This window comes from Athene cunicularia, assembly GCF_003259725.1.
Source record: "Athene cunicularia isolate RWA chromosome Z unlocalized genomic scaffold, athCun1 chrZ_part1, whole genome shotgun sequence".
Lineage (NCBI taxonomy): Eukaryota > Metazoa > Chordata > Aves > Strigiformes > Strigidae > Athene > Athene cunicularia.
Window position 1 is genome coordinate 33,737,352 of NW_020799142.1, and position 6,014 is coordinate 33,743,365.

At 42.5% G+C, this 6,014-nt stretch overlaps 1 protein-coding gene across 2 annotated transcripts in view; it reads right to left on the reverse strand.

The window, feature by feature from the left end:
• The window catches only part of DYM (dymeclin), a 219,953-nt gene that overhangs the window by 33,128 nt on the left and 180,811 nt on the right, over window positions 1-6,014 (reverse strand). The gene's annotated exons all lie outside the window — the stretch shown is intronic.

Sequence of the window (6,014 nt, forward strand, 5' to 3'; positions counted from 1 at the left end):
GGGGGGGGGGGGGGGGGGGGAAGCCCACAAAGCAAATCTTCTCCTCAAATTAATCACCCCAAGTACCCCATGTACCTTCCCCATCACTGATTCCAAGCTCAAGGACCTGTATGCTGCCCTCAATGTGTTCATCCTCCACCCATCTCCCTGGTGAGGCCAAGCTGATTTTCACCATATTTCCCTCCCCACCCCCTTTTCTGTGACCCAGCTGGTCCTTGTTAGCTAGAACACTGTTAGGTCAGGCTTTAACTTTTATCCCTCTCCAAGCTCAGTAGGTCACACCAGAAGCAGACACCCCACTGGCAGTTCTCCATGTGGGACATCAGAAAACCTCAATTTCTATAGCAACTTTCATCCAAAAAGAGCACACTTTGCAAACCCCATCCCTTGTCCCAGAGGAACTCATCAGTCATGCAGGGGATATGAAACTCAACGCAGAAAGGGTATGGGGCAAAATTTCAACAGCTGCTTAAGAGTCCTTTGAAAGTACAATAAGATGGTCAGAACCACTTGGTAGAGCCCACGCCCATGCGGGCAGCCAGTTACCCCTTGGCTCGAGCCACGCACAGCTTTCACTCACTGCAATGCTGCCGGTAGGTTCTCCAACATCTTGCAGGCTTTGGACACACTCTCCTCTGAAAAGTACTAATGTCCACTTTTATCTGAATCACAGCACATCGAGTAATCTTCGCTAATTCTCCCAAGTAGAAGGGGGGGAAAAGTGTATTATACTACAAAATCTCGGCTGAGCTCTCTTTGTTCCGTAGTGAGACACAGCTGGAGCCAGAAACCATTACCCTAATTATGCCTCCCAGCTCAGCTGCTGTTAATAAAACAAAGACAGCTGATGGCTTGATTACTGTGAGATTCAAATTTGTTGTTCCTCTCTTCTGATCCCCAAAACCCTAGCCCTTGTTTTGAGCAGGTAGATTTGCTAGATCACAGAGCCATTTTCCCTAGGAACTGAAGGACTGAGCGAATGAGATAGACAGATGACACTTGTTGGAAGACACTTTCTGGGATTTTTGTGAGGTTTTGGTGGTTTTTTTTGGTTCTGTTTTGTTTTAAACAACGTAAGTATGGGAATTGTCCAAGAGAAAATTCAGGTTTAACCTTCTGTACTGTCATTACGATTATCTCCGTACTTGAATGGATAGGAGAATTTCACTGCCTCTAGCAGATGCTGCAGGTATGTTTTACATTCTTACAGATAAGGACCCAGTGTACCACTGTGATCTCTGATCCTTGAACAAAGCAAGAGTAGGAAGATGTGCTGAGTTCATAAGCAAAGGAGCTGGAGGGAGGAACCAGAAATTACAGAGGAAAATGGCAAGAAACAGCTTGCGCAAAGAGCGTGAGGACCTTGGAGTGAGGCTGACATGGTTTTGGCATAGAGTCTGGGACAAATTGCTGGTAGAAGATACACAGCCCATAGAGGAACGAGAAAGTTGCCCACAAGCTTCGAAAGAAAATAACTTCTACATTTCAACACTCCTCTGATGTCAGTAATCACCGGTGAAACCTATCCTTGCCCAGGGCAGGCTCATGCAGAGAATCCATCCCACCAGTGCTGCCTTGTTAGCTCAAGTTCTGCTAAACCACAACACAAGCAAAATTTAATATTCAGCTTTTAATCAAAAGGATAAAACACTATCATAACATGTATGCAGGAAAGACTTGAATGAAGCTTACATAGACTACCTGAATTCTGGCATTTCTTACTTTGAAAGTCAAAGCCTCCAATCTTAACATGTTTTTAAAGATCTCTATGTTTTTGTGGTAAAGGTACTAAATCCTGGTCGAGTTATATTTCGCAAAGAACAAAAGCGAGATAGGTTTCCAAGATTTTTCTGGCTGTGTCAGCATTTCACAAAACTGAATGGCTATTTTTGGTATGCAATTGATGACTGAAAAGCATCTACTTTAATAATAATACTTATCTCTAAGTGTTATTTGCCTTACTACTTCAGACAATACAGAACCAGAGTAATTATCTTTCTAACCCGGACAGCACAGTACCACCATGAGATACTCGGGTACGCAGTGAGTACCCCCCCAGTGAAGTAACAAAAAAAGGGGGGGGAAAAAAAGAAATACAAGGAAAAAAAAAACGGAGTTGTACAGAGGAGATTCTAAAAGATGCATTTGCTTATTATGATTAGATAAATAATAAAACCAAAAAGCATCCAGCATTACACCCCTACTGCCCGAACTCCCATCTTCTCCACAGCAGGGTCTAACACTTAACCTAGTAATCTTCCCAAATATAAAAACTTAACATAGTGTCAGGGAAGAGTACCCTTCTCCTTTGAAAAATATTTAATTATATTCCATATGTAACTAACAGAGCTGCATTTAAAATAATCATGATCATTAACAGACTTCAGCTCCTTGTCCACTTGAAAAGGAAATTAATCACAAAAAGCAAACTGGGTGGATAATATTAAATGAGTTTTTTAGCACAGGCTTTAAAACCCAGTGCTGAGCACATTCCTGTAATGTATAGAAGAAAGCAGATCTCAGGACAAATGAACTAGGCTGAGAGATGGTGTCCATTTCTTGATACTATGAAAATTATTTTTCTCATTAATTATTTGGGCAACTGGTCTAAGAAAACAGAAAACAACTGCACTTAAGAGTGCTTAAGAAGAAGAACAACAAGAAATTGAACGAGTTGCTGCCAATCACTTGTATCCAAGTGATGCCATGCGCTGAAAGGCCTCTCCATGCAAGGAACATAACCTGTTTTAAAAAACTGTCTCTCCATTCTGGCTTCCATGCTAACAGAGATTAAAAGGCATGTCTAATCCTGGATTAGACAGCCCCTCATCAGGAATACTTCATCAGTGGCCAGATAAAACGGTGTATCTACAGCGCCTTGCCCGCTGCAGAGAGCCTCATTCAGGTTGTGCAAGCTCCCCGACCATATGGTGCGATGGGGATGCAGCAACATGGCTTGGTCACCATCAGCTCAGGGATTTCCAGGCTTTGTATTAAAATACCGTTAATATAATCAAGATCTTTAAACAGAAACTGTTTTCCATAGTGATTTCCAAAATCGTTTTTTATAAAGCTTGTCCATTTAAGAGGACAAATTTGCCTGAAAGACTCATTTTTATTCCTTTTGTTTTATAAACAATAAAATTACAAAGTATTTCCAGAGATTAGAAGTGCTACAAGAAAGCCATAATGATTTAAAAGAGACATTTTAGTTTTTGCAGGTTTGGGTTTTTTTTTAAGATATGAGGGAATAGCCACAATGTCTATTATTTCACCCATCTACTGTTTTCAATAGGGCTAAAAAGCTGAAGTAAAGAAATATTTCTATTTGCTATAGGATGCACCAGGCAGCAAAGGTATCAAGGACAAGATGTTTTCTCCACTTGGATTCTTTCAGAGGATGCTGAAGTGCTGTGATGCCCAGCCCATTCTGAGGCAGTGCCACTGTCTAACTAACACTACAGCTCCTCGCTTTCTCCTCCAGCTAAAAATAACGGTGTGATTTGCTGCTGCCTCCTCTGCCTGCAACTGTCAAGGTTAACTCTTCAAAAGAGAAAAAAATAAACTTGGCACCAAATTAAAAAGTCCTGATTCTTTTTTTTTGTTTTTCTTTCAGAAAGCGATGAAAAGAGAAAGATGCACATTTTGATATTGGCTATTTTACACTTCCAGTTGTGTTTGTCACTGGAAGAGTCACAGGCTGTACCGACCGCACACTGAAAGGAGAAGAAAAGGAGAAAACAAACCTCTTGCCCTAAGTACCGCAGGATTAGCACTTCAACTAAATAGCTTCCTTAGAAAAACATAAATCGCAGCTACGTTCAGTAGCTGATAGTCATACCCTCTGTCCTGGAGTAAAAGTGAGGCAAAGCCAACCCTTGCTGGTTTAAGAAGGGATGAAACTGCTTCAGGTGATTCAATAGCAGAAGAAACACTAAAGGACTATCTGCAAACCTGAAGTACCGAAGTTTTTCAGATTCACCTTGAAATGAGGAGTGTGTTTATAGACACACAAACTTTTCAAGGTACTCTGCTCTTCTCACCTCCCCACGCCTAGCAAGGAAAGTGGCTAGGAGTGGGGAGAAAAAAAGAAAAAAAAAATTACTTAAAAGTATTTAGCCAGGCTCTAGTAATCAGCAGGATCGAGGTTTTTCTAAAGGCATTTTAAGGAAAACCATGAAAGGTTAGTTCTCATATCCCCTGCAAGTCCTGCAGGTCTTGAAACAGGAGCTGCTATGCCAGAGCCAAGGCAACTCAACTAATTTTAAAATCTAGCAGGGTAATGTCTTTGGAGAATGAAATTCCCAGTAGGAAATTGCATCAATCAAATCCTTTGCATCACTAAACCATTGCTCTCGACCTCCTGATTTCTATCAGACTATTTTGCAAACAAAATTCTAGCAGTTCCTAGTTAAGCCTGTTCATCCACACGGTACCCATCACTAGCTCATAGGAAATATGAAAGTAATGAAAGCCAGCGAGTTCTCACAATGTCCATCAACCAAACTCATCTTTAGAAATTACTAGTGAAGATTCTCCACCAAATTCCTGACACATCTGAGGTTGCTGACCAAATTACAGACCACCTCTGAAACGGAAGCATATCGACAGTTCACAGCTGAATCATTTCTGCAGGAGGCCAGAACAGGAACCATAGCATTTCTCTTTGTTCACCATCCAGAGGAAGAGTATCCCATTTAGCTAAACAAGATGCACAATATCCTATTAAGATGACTTTCTAAAATGAAAAGTAAATTAATAGGAAACAGAAGGTATTTTGATTTCAGTTTCTTCTGTACAGCATTAACTGTTCCCATATGTTCCCAATCAGCTGGCAATAGTGATTTTAGCTTATTTATAAAAACCCAGAGGCAAGTAAGTAGTTTTCAATAAAAAAGTGGTTCTATACAGTGATGACTCGTAGACATTCACGAGTTTTTGCCTCAGTGTTGAAGCACACAGATGTCATGTGTTATCTCCAGAGTAACCTGAACAGTCCAAATGCTGAAGGGAGGTCCAGTTACTGTGACCAAGCCTGTACTGCAGTTAACCTGGGCGACTGTCTCTCTGGTCGAGCAGCTGGTGGAGCCACGGAGCCATCCCCACATTCCTGTGTGCCTACAGACATCTTCTGCTCTGTCCTCTGCCCTGATGTCATCCTGCCAAACGTCTGCTATCCAGAGGTCTCCAATGCTGAAGTCCCTGGAAACCTACCACAGTGCTTTGTTATTATTAACATTAGAAAGTCTTTCCTTATGACCTGTGAATCCACAAGTATGTGAAAAAGTTTATTCGCTTTCCCTTCACAGCAGCAATTTATTTGAAAAAATATCACATCACCTTTAGCCTTCCTTTGGCTAATCAGCACCAATGCTATTTGTCCTTAGAGATCCTGTTTTCTCTTCTTTCTCCCTAGAATTTCTTCCATGGTGCTGGCTTAATAAGACCCGGCAGTGTGCCCAGGTGGCTGAGGCCAAGTGTGTTCTGGCTTGTACCAGCACTGGCGTGGCCAGCAGGGACAGGGAAGGGATCTGAGCCCTGGGCTCGGCACTGGGGAGGCCGCCCCTCGCTGAGGGGGTTCAGTGTTGGGCCCCTCACCCCAAAAAGGCCATTGAATCGAGCGTGGCCAGAGAAGGGCAACGGAGCTGGTGAAGGGTCACAACGCTTTATCAGGAAGGACTGAGGGAGCTGGGGGTGTTTAGTCTGGAGAAAAGGAGGCTCAGGGGCAACCTTATCGCTCTCTACAACTGACTGAAAGGAGGGTGTAGCGAGGTAGGGGTCAATCTCCCAAGTAACAAGTGATCGAACGAGAGAAAATGTCCTCAAATTGCACCAGGGAAGAATCAGATTAGATATTAAGAAAAACTTCTTCATCAAATGTTAAACACTGGAACAGGCTGCCCAGGGCAGTGGTGGAGTCACCATCCCTGGAGGTTTTTAAAAGACATGTAGACGTGATGCTTAGGGACGTGGTTTAGTGGTGGACTTGGCAGTGTGAGGTTAACAGTTGGACT